Source organism: Sapajus apella, unplaced genomic scaffold (genome assembly GCF_009761245.1).
Source record: "Sapajus apella isolate SASKATOON/1434 unplaced genomic scaffold, GSC_monkey_1.0 scaffold13, whole genome shotgun sequence".
Lineage (NCBI taxonomy): Eukaryota > Metazoa > Chordata > Mammalia > Primates > Cebidae > Sapajus > Sapajus apella.
The window spans coordinates 21524658-21538450 of NW_022436953.1; the positions used below are offsets into that span (position 1 = coordinate 21524658).

At 44.0% G+C, this 13793-nt stretch overlaps 1 long non-coding RNA gene across 3 annotated transcripts; it reads left to right on the plus strand.

The window, feature by feature from the left end:
- Positions 1-849: 849 nt before the first annotated feature.
- Positions 850-10724, plus strand: LOC116554005. 3 transcript variants are annotated; one of them, XR_004270004.1, is made up of 3 exons: positions 850-1499; positions 3702-3846; positions 5321-10724. It is a non-coding gene; the product is annotated as an uncharacterized LOC116554005 (long non-coding RNA). The 3 variants fall into 3 exon arrangements; XR_004270005.1 differs by lacking the exon at positions 850-1499 and having other exon boundaries at positions 2622-3846; positions 5321-7356; positions 7606-10724; XR_004270003.1 differs by lacking the exon at positions 850-1499 and having other exon boundaries at positions 2622-3846.
- The last annotated feature ends 3069 nt before the right edge of the window (positions 10725-13793 follow it).

A 13793-nucleotide genomic window follows, 5' to 3' on the forward strand; every position in this document is an offset into this window, starting at 1 on the left:
GCGGAATTTCCCTGAAATCTACCTGTTCACCTTAGATCATTGTGCACTCATCCTCCTCTGAGCCCTTGAGGTACCAATGGTTGGTTTACACTCCATTCATTCAACAAATATTTACTGGGCACCTACCACATGCCAAGCACTCGACTAACTGGGAGCCCTGTGGTGAGTAGCACTGACATGCTTCTCAACAAGGAAGGTGATAAACTGACCCAGCTTGCCCAGAACGGAAGAGATTTTCGAGACGTGGTGCTTTCAGCTTTTAAACTCGTATAGTCCCAGACAAAGGGGGACAAGTTGGTCACCCTATAATGTGTCTAGCAAATGCTGTCTTCTATGGCTTCTCGTCTTCTTAGAAAGAAGTTTGTGCCCCTGTTCACAAAGCAGAGTCCTTCACATGTGTTTTCAGATCTACTATCTAGAAGTTCTGCGTGTTTGAGCTAGGCAGAGCTATAGCGATTTAGCCCAGCCACGTGCTTCCTTGCCTTAATCCCCATGGGGTAGACCCAGGTTTGAGGAGCCTGAAGCTTATACAATCCTAGGGGTGGTGGGCACGGGGGTAGGGGGGAACAGTGCTCTCTTTAAGAAAAAGAAGACGGGGCCGGACGCAGTGGCTACACCTATAATCCCAGCACTTTTGAAGGACGAGGCGGGTGGATCACAAGGTCAAGATATGGAGACCATCCTGGCCAACTGGTGAAACCTCGTCTCTACTAAAAATTTAAAAATTAGCTGGGAATAGTGGCATGCACCTGTAGTCCCAGCTACTTGGGAGGCTGAGGCAGGAGAATCGTTTGAACCTGGGAGGTAGAGGTTGCAGTGAGCCGAGATCGCACCACTGCACTCCAGCCTGATTACAGAGCGAGACTTCTTTTCAAAAAAAAAGACAAAATTATTGATACGGAATACAGAGCCTTGAGGGAGGGAACTTGCAAGACAGGGCCCTAAAGCTTAAGCATCCTTAGCTTCTCAGATACTCCTCCTTTGTTTAAAATAATAATAATTAGCAGTTAACATTTATTAACTCATTTAATCCTCACAGGTGGGGCCATTACTTCCATTTTACAGATGAGAAACTCAAGGTCCCAGGGGGTGGGTAACTTGTCTTCCGTCATCCAGCAAAGTTGGAAATATTGACTGGATGGTGGAAGTAAAAACTCAGGCTGCTGGAGGAAGCATAACTTGCAAAACATAATCACCTGGCTAGCAATGCAACCAACTCTTTTGGTTTAAAAACCAAATCCTTCAGGAACCAGCCGATGTGTGTGGGCCGGGGGAGGTTTTAGATGGAAGGAAGCTTAGAAGAAGCTTGTGTGTGTGTGTGTGTGTGTGTGTGTGTGTGTGTGTGTGTGTGTCAGCACATGGAGTTACCCTGTCCATGTCATGCATTTCTCTAGAGAATGATGGGACCTGTGATCTGTACCTCTGTATACAGAACCGTTGTCCCTGGGTCCCTGCCTGTCCCTGCTCCAGGAAAGTGTTGGATCCTCCCAAGTCCAAGGGTAAGCCTTGAGAGGCTGCCTTCTGGCCTTGTTTTTTAGCACAACGCTTTTTCTACCTCTTCACTTCCCTCCTTGGTGCTCAGCCTGTTCCAGCTACGCTGTCAACATGCCCTCCGCAGCTCTGGAGGGCACCCACCAAGCAGGGGCAGTGAACAGAAGATGAAGAGGTACAGTTTGACACCAAATTGCCTGGGTTGGAAACCTGGCTCCATGACGTAGGACCAGTCACTTAACTTTGGTGCCTCGGTTTCCCCATCTGTTGACTGGGGATGATGACAGTATCTATCTCACTGGGTTGTTGTGAGGAATGAATGAGGAAGTACAAATGCCGTGTTTCAAGCAGGGCCTGGTGCACAGTGATGCAATGTGTGCTAACTATTATTATCGTCATCAAATTACCATGATTTCTGGCAAGTGGGCACTTCAGAAATCTCAAGGAGAAGACAGGGCCGTCTGCTGTACAAGAATGCAGGCTGAGCGTCTGAATGGCCATTTGTATTGAGAATCAACTCTGAGTTATTTTGCAAGTCCCCATCTCCTCAATTGTCTCACATCGACGTGGGCTCATGGCTTGGTCTGCCTGTCCGTGGGCCCCATGGTTAATCTAGAAATAGCACATGAAGTAGCACCTCTTAGGCTCACATAAATTGCTAATTAAAATGGTATTACCCATAATGGATTGCAAAGCAGGACTCTCATTTCCCCAGTGCGCATTTCCGCAGGCTGGACTTGGGCATCGACCCACCTGGGGTGACTGGGGCTCTCGGGAGAGGGAAGCTGGACGTAGGACAGTAAGTTAGGCAACTTCAGAATCTTCGCATTGTTCCTGACAAATAACAATATACTAAAGCCAGAAACGTGCTTGTACCCATCAGTCACAGGTGCTGATAATAGTTCACCTAATTACTTCATTATTTTTTGCCACTCCATAGAGCAGTTTGTATTTACAATCCTGTATATGGTTCTACTACTGCCACTTATTGTGACGATTCCAGCAATTCCCGGGAGTCTCGGAGGGCCTGGACAAGTAGAATCTTGTTTTTCTTGATTTCCCCAGAGGGGTGGGAGGTGGGAGGAGGTAAAGAGAGGAGGGGTTTGGAGGAAAAGCATCCAGGCAGCATCGACCCACAATTGCTCATCTCAGATGAGTGATAAATGATGGGTGATTTTTGAAACGCTAGAATTTTCAAACAAAACAAACATATCCTATCCTATTAGTTATGAGGCCAGCCTGTAACACGGTGAAGAAGGGAGAAAGGCAGGGTTGGGCTGCCCTGGGCCCGCACCCGTTCTGGATGGAGAAGTGATTGGGTCCCTAGCTTGGCGTCATTACGTTGGAAGCAGCGGAGAGGGAAACCAACCCCAGGAACTTGACCTAATGAACACGGGCCACAAATTAACAAAGTTGGCTGGGAAAAACATTGTGAGTTTTAGTCACTCGAGCATCAGTAAATCTGCTAGAAGTCAGGGCTGATTGCTTATAGCTTGTTACGATGTTGATTGTTTACAAATTACATTTTCCCTTTAAAAGGCAGGCACCTCTCAGCGGCTCCCTGCCACTAGTCCCTTGCTGAGTGCTTCCCACCAGGGACAAAGGCTGCCTGCTGTTCGCTGACCTAACATGCAGCTCTGCACTCTGTGGCCCCCTTGCTTCACACGGCTCCTTCTCTCCCTTCTCCTATATTTTCAAATCTTCCTTAAACCCAGTCCTCCTACGAGCGGGGTTGTCAGACAGGCACTGGACTGTGCACACACTTATATTTTCTCATGATTTGCAGCTACCTGGAGGAGTGAAGGCTGAGTGCAAAATTGCCTCGTGAGATCTGCTTTCCGGTTTAAATCACTTACGGTTTAAATTTATTCATTCATTCATTCGACCTGTAACTTGAATGAATGAATGAACCAGCACTTGTCTGATTGTCCCTGCCAGACAGCTGCTGGAGCTGCAGAGACAGATTTCAGAGAGTCAGAGGATCACAAGCGCAGGCTTGGCTTGCAGGCACATCACTCCAATCTCTGCCTTCATCGTCACATGGTGCTGTGGGCTGACTGTGTCCCAGTCCCCAGTTCATATGTTGAAGTCCTAAACCCTAATACCTCAGAATGTGACTGCATTTGGAGATAGGGCCTTTAAAGAGGTAATTAGCTTATAATGGGGTTGTTAGGGTGAACCCTAATCCCGTATGACTGGCGTCCTTGTAGGAAGTGATTAGGACACAGACAACAGACAGAAAGTGACCATAGGAGGACACAGTGAGAAGCCAGCCATCTGCAAGCCAAGGAGAGAGGCCTCGGGAGAAACCAAACTTGCCAACACCTTGATTTGAGACTTCTAGCCCTCAGAACGGTGAGGAAATGTATCTCTGTTTCTCATGACACCCAGTCTGTGGTGTTTTGTTGCAGTCACTCTAGCAGACTAATACACACGGCGTTGTCCCTGTGCGTCTGTGTAACTCTTCTTATAAGACCCACCCTTGGCGGGGCATGGTGGCTCACACCTGTAATCCCAGCACTTTGGGAGGCTGAGGTGGGCAGATCACTTGAGATCAGGAGTTCGAGACCAGCCTGGCCAACGTTGTGAAACGTCATCTCTACTAAAAATACAAAAATTAGCCAGATGTGGTGGCATGCACCTGTAATCCCAGCTACTTGGAAGGCTGAGGCAGGAGAATTTCTCCAACCTGGGAGGCAGAGGTGAGCCGAGATCATGCTACTGTATTCCAGCCTGGGCAACAGAGCAAGACTCCATCTGGAAAAAAAAAAAAAAAAAGACCCACCCAACTCCAGTATGAGTTGACTTTAACTAATTACCTCTGCAATGACACTATTTCCAAATAAGATCACATTCTGAGATTTTGGGAAAAACATGAATTTGGGGGAGGACACTCTTCAACCCACTGCAGTTTTCTAGAAGAGCTCCTCCACTTTTCACACTGACTATTTTTTTATGGGTCTCAGTTTTCTCCCCTATCCCTATTCCCCTGGAGAGAGCTCCAGAGCCAATGTACACTATGATAGTTGCTTTGCAGAGGGCACATGGTTGGTAGCACTGCTTGTTCCTCAGTGCAGGCTGGGAGCACCAAAGAAGCAGTCAGCTGTAGGTGCTCCACAATGACCCATGCCTTACACAGCAGCTTGGGAGGGCCCCACGCAGCTTTCTCCTGGTCTGTCCACCAGCAAGCAGGGAGGGGTGGGGGCAGCTGCAGGACCTTGTGATGTTGTTGTCTCTACTTGTTACCCATCACTGATTTAAATGCGTCCTGAGCTGTTTGCCAGGAAATGGAGTGTGAGATTGAGCAACACCTTTGATCCCTTCCCATCTTCTCAAGGATGACAGGGAAATGTTTAGGTGGCCCTGATTCCTATTTATTAGGGAGAACAAGAGCTCGGTGGTCCTCAATCTTGGCAATATTGGGATCACCCTCAGGGATCTTGACTGGATTGGTCCAGACGCAACCTAGGCATTGGGGAATATAAAAGGTCCCTAGGTAATTCTAATGTGCAGTCGTGGCTGCGAAGCAGCTGCTTAAGGTGTCTTCAGTGCTGAGTTATCAAGTACTAAATGGAATTGTGATAAATTTAGGTCATGCACTCCAATGCCCTCATGAAAGAGACAAGGAAATTGGCACCCAGAACACCCAAGATCATCCAAGGTCACCAAGCAGAGAACCCAGGGTGGGCGCTTCCATTGGCCACGGGCTTCTCCCAAAGTTTTAATTTCCTTCTGCAAATTAAAACATTTCATGGTGTTGGTCCATCCCGCTGATCTGCCTTTTAATGATGTCTGCAGGCTTTTATTGACCTAGTATTTCCTGACCTAGGTACTTATTTCATCTACACTTGAAAATGTGCTGCAACCTCCTTATCATTTTGATGTCTAATCTAATTGGCCTCATATGGAGAAAAATTCTGTCCCACAACCACACAAACCAAGCCCCAGCCAGCCTTCAGCCCGTGCCGTCTCTCATCACCAGGAGGCCCAGGGGAGAACGCGGACAAGGTCTCAGCAAGTTCTCCCACTCCCCAAACCTGACTGTGAAAAGGAAAGCCTACGTTCTCCCCAGGACCTCCAGGGGCAATCTATTTATAAGTTAAGGACTCTGCTTGCTAACATTTACAGCCATAAGCTGTCTCATTTCCCCACCAGCCTTTTCCACTCGTCTGCTTCACCTTTGCAGACTGAATAGTTCAGTTTGCAATCATAAAGATTACAACCTGTGGCTTTATGTTCTTTGTGTTGGTTTCATCTTGGAAACGGAGGAAATGGGAAGAATAATTAGATGGGTTGATGTTCAGTTCACTGAGGATGAGAGACTAAAGGGCCAGAGTTGTTGAAATTTAGAAATAAAAGGCGCCTTTGTGTCCCTTCAAAATATCAGCTTAAGAAATGTCTTTATAATGAGACAGTTCCACAAAGTGTATTTTTTCTTACATTTATTGTGACTTCTTTATTTTTGGGGCCTTTCAGACTGTCCTCTTGATGTTGTTGTTCCTTTTAAATCAGATTCTCTCTCCTTTCTGCTCACCCCTGACTCTGCGCAACCCTCTCTCTCTCTCCCCTCTGTCCAAGAAGCACATGTATTCCTTGAAGGATATTGACTCTTACAAGTTATATTTTGCTATGAGGGAATTTTATGTAATTTATTGCCATGTCTTTAAGGGTGATTTTAAAATTTTGCTTAAGTGGCCAAAGGAGTTTCATGGAGATATTTTGTTGCAAATCACTCACGTAAAGTAATAAAAGCCCGATCTAGGGGTGCAGCAGTCCTCTGCTTTAGAAGGCCTGGGGCACCCAGGGTGCTGGAACCTGCCTATTGGGATAGGAGAGGTTAATTAAATTACCTTATATTTAGGGTTAATTTGGTCCTAGTCTTGCCAGGTAATAGACAACAAGCCCGGACTTGACTGGGAACACCAGCTTGGGCATGAGCAGCTTCTCCCGGGTATTTCTATTGTCAGATTAATTGAGTTGACATCTTGGTTGCAATTAGTTACAAATGTGGTTCCAATATTATTTCAACAGGTGTCAGTTTAGGGGCTGTGGTCAGAATCACACAACCTGTTAAATGAAGATGGGAGGGCTCAGTTCAGGTCAGCCGCTCAGGTGCCGATGTGCCTGTGTCTTGTCAAGCTCTAGGAAGGGAAGGGAGGTTTGGAGATGTTTCCAAAGAACCATCACTTGCAAGAGAATTCAAGACTCAACTATGTTTAGATGCCAATTTGGCATGCACTTTCACTGGGTCCAGCTTGGTGTAGAAAGTATTTTGTTGGTATACGAGTAATGGGAAATTCTTCCTGTATTGGTAGCAACCACTTTTAATTATGGATTACAATTTGCAACACTAATGCAAATCTGAACCTTTCAGAAAGTAAATTGTGAGAAGTCCTAAATTGTGTGAAATTATATTTCCCAGAAATACTATAGCCTCAATCCATACAGATGTTTAGGATGGTAATTCCCTAGGTGAGGAAAGTGTTCAGATGGCCCAGGTACTGTGATTGCATGGACTTGGACTCAATATTATTTCCCACCTTCATTCCCAAGCCCTGAGAAGCACTTCCACATCGTTACTCAGATGAGAAACACACTCAAGGCTTTCCTCCACTTGTTTTAGATAAGAGCTCTACAGAAGGCACAACCTAAGGAAAATCCTTTATCAAGCCACTTCCTTGTGGACCTGGTTGGTACTCTGTCTACACTTTTTTGCCCACAGAAAGAGATCTTTAGTGGATCTTTGACAGTTGCCAAGCTTCAGCCACTCTGGAGGATCACCCAGTGCTCTGGAAGAATGTCTGCCATTTAAAAATATCACCGAACCAAACAACACAACTTCTCGATCTGTCAGAAAACCAACAAGTAGGCCTCTGCCCTTTGGAAATTCAATGTGAACTTATTATTATCACATACTGTTTGGTATGGTTTCCACATATTAATTATCTAATGAGTAAGTGCCTGAACAAAGACCCTATTTCCTCCCTATCATCCAAAACTGGTGCCAGTTTTCTGAATATGTACAAATAAAAGCATGTTGTCTATTACCTAATGATACTAGGACAGACTAAGAATAAAGTACAGTGAGGTTGTTTAACTCTTCCTATATCACAGGTCAAGCAAATCTATGATGCCAGTGGTTGAAAACCTTAGTAGAAAAAACATCTTGAATAATCGACCAGACGTCCAGGAGACAGCTGGGCATTCGAGAGCCTATGAGGCACACAAACAACCTTAGAGCCAAGTTGCATTCTCTGTTTGGCCTCAGAGCCAAAGTCTCGAGCACATTCAGCCAGACTGCCGGCAGAAAAGATATGAAACTGGCATTCTGTCTTAGGCCTAAGCAAGGTCTTGGAAGCCCCAGGTCCCTGACCATGGCCTGCACAGAGCCACGCTTCAGCCCTGGGTCTCAGCAGGCAGCCAGGGGAGGCTGTGGTAAGTAAATTACTGTCCAGCCCTTGCTCCCCATGGATGTGTCAGCCATCAAATCCACCAATGAGCCAACAATTAAGGTGGAACACCTGGTTTCACTATAGCATTACATACCTGCCACAGGCACTTTGGACACATAAAATCACATGTTGGAGGATGGAAAACCAGCTGATGTATCTATTCATCATAGCAAGATAGGGAGGAGTCAGGACACAGACCCTAACATTTGGAAGAGCTAAACTCAGGCCCAGGTTTTCAGAAACAAAATGCCATTAAACACGAAAGACTGAAGGGTGATGGAGGCCCCATTAGGGAAGAATTCACAAAGCTTCATTTCTGACAATTACTTGGAGAGTGAAATATAATGACCCCATTTATTCCATCAGCAAAAGTTGTCACGGTCTTGCTACAAGAAGAATGAGCCTCCAGACCCTTTGGAAATTCAACGTGAACTTACCATTTTCACATTCTGTTTGGTATAGTTTCCACATGTTAATTGTCCAATAAGTAACTTCCTGAACAAAGATTCTTTCCCTCCCAAGCATTGAAGCTGGCGTCAGGCCTCTGAATATGTGCAAATCAAACAAGACACAGGCTTGTTGTCTATTACCTGATAAACCTAGGATTAAATTAATGTAAAAAATAGTGAGTTTCTTCTCTTTTTATCTCCTAGATCAAATAACTCTATGATGGAAATAGGATCATCATAGAGTGTGTTGGTAGAGAAAAATCTTGAAGTAATAATGTATGTCTTCCTATAGGATATTAACGGCTAATACCTTTGGAATTAACATCATCTCATATGTAACATGCATATTATTTGTATATAATTAACAAATTTTGTTATCAATATTGTATCTATGTGTATACAGCATACAGAGATAATGAAATATTAATATTGTGTTCTTAAATATTCTGAAGTCAGATCTTTATAACTAAATTTTTCTGGCTTTTTGTTATTTACAAAATTTATTTGTTTGGGTAAGATTTTAATTCCTTTTAATTTAATATTCCATCGTACACCACAGACTCCCTAGCCCGTTTGGAATTAATAAGAAAACAAATGAGTAAGTGGGTGAGTGAATGAATGAACTGTTAGTTTCTCTCTTTAGAGTGCCAAGTCTCAATCTTGAGGAGCCTTTTATAGCTCAGCCCACACCCCATGCAGGCCTCCTTCCACCTCCGCTTTCTAAGTGGGTCTGTAGACATTTTCTAGGAGCAGAATATGGCTTAAAGAAAGCACTATTTGAAAAGTATTTAATGATATTCCCTGAAGTTACTTGGCCAAATACGACTGAATCTTTATAACACAGAGAAAACAAAATTATTTACTCATTCAGTATTTATTAGTTTGGAAATGGGGACACAGCACCTCGCACACAAAGAGCTGCTGTTTGCTTTACCCCGGTACCTGACTTGCGCGCCTTCAGAAGACTTGAGGAAGAGACTTACAGTTCCCAAGCTAATGTTGACTCTTTGTAGCACAATTCTTTACATTTTAAGGAGCAATTAATTCTGATAATTGATGTTAGTACAACATGGACCTTAAATGATTTATGAAAGAGTTTTCTGCCTCAAGACAGGCATCTCTGAAAGTAACCTTGCCCATTTCTGCCATGCCCTGGGGAATGCCAGGAATGAAGGAAACCAGAAGGCTGGCGAAGACGGGACAGCACATGCTAACCCCCAGCCACCTGGGCCTGGCTCATCATCTGGAGCTGGAAGTGCAGATGCTAGGCAGGCTCGAGATGGAGTTTCAGGTGCCGGGATGAGAGTGAGACCATGGAGCCTGAAAGGGGGGCTTCTGGCTGAGAGAGTCTACAGTCATGTGGTTCTGTGGCTGCCCACGCCAAGAGAATGTCCGCTTGTGCCAAATACTGACCCTACTGGCCATCACCGCACTGCTCCTTGGGATTTTCAGTGCTTTAGGATTTGCCTTGAAAAGGCAAAGACCCCTAGTACAGGTAAGCTTTGAGCTGTTACACTTTGTTTATGAACTAAGACCTTAGTCCGAGTTCATTGGACATTCCTGAGGATTAAGAATGGCACGGTGGGGAGGGGAGGGGAGGCAGCAATGAAAGGGAAACTGATAGGGAAGGACAAGGGGCCTAGAACTGATTGAACACCTACTATTTGATAGGCATTGTGCCAGTCCCTTTATATATTTGTGTTCCTAAGTTCCCATAAGAACATGGAAAGATGGATATAATTATCCCCATCTATAGAAGAAGAAACTGAGGCTAAAGAGGTTGAGTAACTTGCTGTTGGCCACATTTCTAGGAAGTGGCAGTGCTAGCATTTCCATATAGCATTGCCTGGCCCCATGTGCACTCCTTCCATGACACCACGAGGGCACTCCAAAGACAGACGCATCTCATGTCCCTGCCTGTGGTCTAGCCTCTCGCTTGGGGGAGCCAGGACTGGGATTGTGGAGACCATTGACTGGCTCCAATGGAGTGTCCAGAGAGGGGCTGAGTGTTTCATTTCCTCTCTCAGGTCCCCATTCACCTCTCCAAAGTAACCTCCTGTAGTTTCAACATCAGGAAGAATAGTTTAAGTTTGCCAAGCAAGGACAGCCTCCAAGCTCTAAACTCGCCTTCTCACTAGACTGTCAACTCTCAGCCCCTCCTCAATGGAAAACTTAGAGCCTCCTTCAATTTACACAGTTTTATGTTAATGTCTCTTAGACTGAATGCTCCCTGAATGTAGGAATTGTGTCTGCTCAACTTTGAGCTGCATCTGGTTGACTACACGTGGTATGTGACCTATAATAACTTCTCAATAAATATCGGTGAAATGAATGAATGAAGATAAATCTATGCCTTCTTCAGTTTCCAATGGAAAAAGCCTGAATTATTACTTAGGGGACTTCTGGGGTCCTCCCCTCAAAAATTCCTTTCTCCTAAGAGAGAAATGTCTTTACATCTCTCAATAGCTTCTAGGGCATCTGTACATGCCTGAACCAAGCAAGGCTTCTGAAATCTTCAGGACACCAGTGAACTGCCACTGCATGCCAAATTTAGTGCTCCCCCAGCAGAAAGAGAGAGAGAGAAGGCCAAAGAGAGATAATGGCAAATGTATTTGTAAAAAACAGAATTGGTATGTTCTGGGAGCATGGTGAGAGAGTGTCTTTCATTTTCAAGAAAGGTCTGGGTAAAAGAACTCAGAGGATCCCCAAAGGCCTAGGACTGAAGGGGGGCTGTCCATAATTTATCGCTTATCTAAGAGCTGTCTTGGACAGATTGAAGTCATTAGCAGGGCAGGCTTAGGCGGGAGGAACCTCTAAGGTACCTGGCACAGCGAGCCCGGAAGGAGCAAGCACCAGCATGGCCAGATCCTAAATCTCTGAAATAAAATCACCAGGCCAGAAAAATTCAGCACATCCAGTGCTGTCTTTCCCTCCCACCTCCTTGGAGCAACATGTGCCCTTTTTAAAAAATGGCACTGATAAAAATCACATCCATTTACAGCAATGTCTTTTCCAGAGTCGCAAAAGAAAGGCCTTTATCATCCCCTGAATTAGATCTGTGATTTTTTTGAATGACATGTATAATAATTAGACTGTAAAGATGTGCAGTTAATCCATTTAAAGGTGTAAAGAAGTCCATTTAATGAACATTATAGTCACATTAGACTTGGAAACATCCAACTCTTTTGTTGAATAAAAAGAAGTTCAATGAGATTAACTTCTCTTAGTTGGTTTTAAAGAATAATCAAACATGTCTTCTTCTGATAGTGTATTGCGCCTTCTCGCATGGATTCTGCATACCAATGTCTTCCAGCCCAGAAGGGTAAGAATAAGGCCGCCGGACCTCACATTGCAGTTAAATAATTACAAATTAAAGAGGATCACTCCTACTTTCTATGCTCACCATAAAGTGATAAGAGGCTGAACTCCTTGAACTTGTAATTATATAACAGAAATGTTAATCTTCTGGTTGGGTATTCTCTCCTGCAGCATTGAATGTATTCTTACAATTATCAAGTTTACTACTTGACACATAGATATCTCCACTGGGATTCCTATTACTTGATCCTATCAGATTTTGACCACAAATGGGGTAATGGAGTGTGTTTTGAAATCTCGTGCTCTTTTGTGTCTCCATGTGAGGCTTCCCATCAAGGCTGCTGAACTAGAACAAGTGCCCAGTATAGACGCTATCTGCTCTGACTTAGAATGGGTTAGAATCCAGATGTCCTGGCTAGCTCCTGGTGCTACTTGAAACAACCAGAATTTAAGGCAGACATGGACAGATTTGGAGTAATCCCACATATGATGGAGAAGAAAATGCTAAATACAAGTTGCTGGACTGGCTGTACCTTGCCGCTGAGAATTCCCATCGTGTGCATGGAGTTTGACCCAGGTCAGCCCTGGGAGATAGGAATGGTCAGATTCAACCCCCCAGCCTTCGTCTTCTCCCTCAGATCTCTGACTTTATGAACATCATTTTAGCTCAGGAATACATATCTTTTAATGTTCCTTATGCATTTACTCCCTCTCCTTTCTGTAGTTACAAAGAATTTAAGACCCAGCAAGCAAACAACTTACTGGTATCTGTTTCCTTTTCCAAAAATAAGCAAGAGAAAGGAAGCATCCACAGTAAGCAAGGACAAGCCTAGGAAGAGCTGGTGTGAATGCGGAATTCGCGTGTTTGCCTGGGAAGAGTGTCAGCTCTGCATCCTGTCTCAGCTTTGTGCCTAATGCCTCCTGCTAACTGGTGACAGTGATGGATGACGATAGAGATTGTCTAAGCCAAACTGCTAACCAGTACTGTGTTAGATCTTTTTGTAATTTAGGAAACAAAGCTGATAAGATCAAGAGGCAACATAATCCCGGCTAATGTAGTGTGATCTGTCTTGTATAGCATAATTGGGCATTATGCAGACATCAAACCTTAAAACAGCCATGATATTTGTAGGAGTGGAAAGGAAACCTTACTTCAGCTTAAAAGAAGTTTGATTTTTAAAATAATAACAATAATAATAATGTGATATGCCTTCTAGAGGGAAGAGGCTGGACATGGCAGTGTCTAATCCTGGTCAATTTAGCCTAGAGACCCATTTCATGTTTTCCTTCTGTTTCTCTCTGGCTCATTAAAATCGTCAGAGATGAATATCCAAGAAGGATGAAACTGGGAGAACTTGTTCCAAAATTTAACAATTAGATCACTGTCTTTTGAAACTCACAAACACCAGCCCTCAAAAAGGACCAAGGGGACTAATGCCTTGGGCCTTCAGACGCCCTCGGAAAGGGGGTAGAGGAACATTATGTTTTGTTATTTGTGGTTATCACTTTTCTTTTTCCTGGGGTTATTTTCATTATGTGTTTATAGCACATAGACCTGTACTAGGTAAGACCAGCAAGCAATATGTTCAGTGTACAATGAGCCAAAAGAGCCAAAGCGGAGAAAACCTTCCCTGCGATTCTGGAACCAATGTCTGAGTGCAAAAGACAACATGTTCTTTCTGATACCTGTCTGGGTTTTTTTGTGTAGAAACTGATTTAGAGGTCAGGGTAGCTCTGGCCTATTTATCCTGGATAAAATTTGCTAATATCACCAAGTTTGAAGTGATTTGGTAACTGCTTTTAATCAACTTGAAATTTAAAATTACAGGTCAGTAAGGAATATCTGTAAGATCCTTTTAAAACGCATACACAGTAGAATCTATTCATATGCAGAAAATGTGTCAAATGGTTTTATCTCAGACAGCTACTAAGCAACAAGTCTTTTTCCTCCTTCACTGAAAGGATCATTTAAATGTGAATACATTTTTGGGTTACATTATTAAATTTTGTTCAGATTGCACAAATAATTACAATACTTGGTTCAGATTGGAAACTGCTCTGGATGTTCCTCTATGGGATAAAA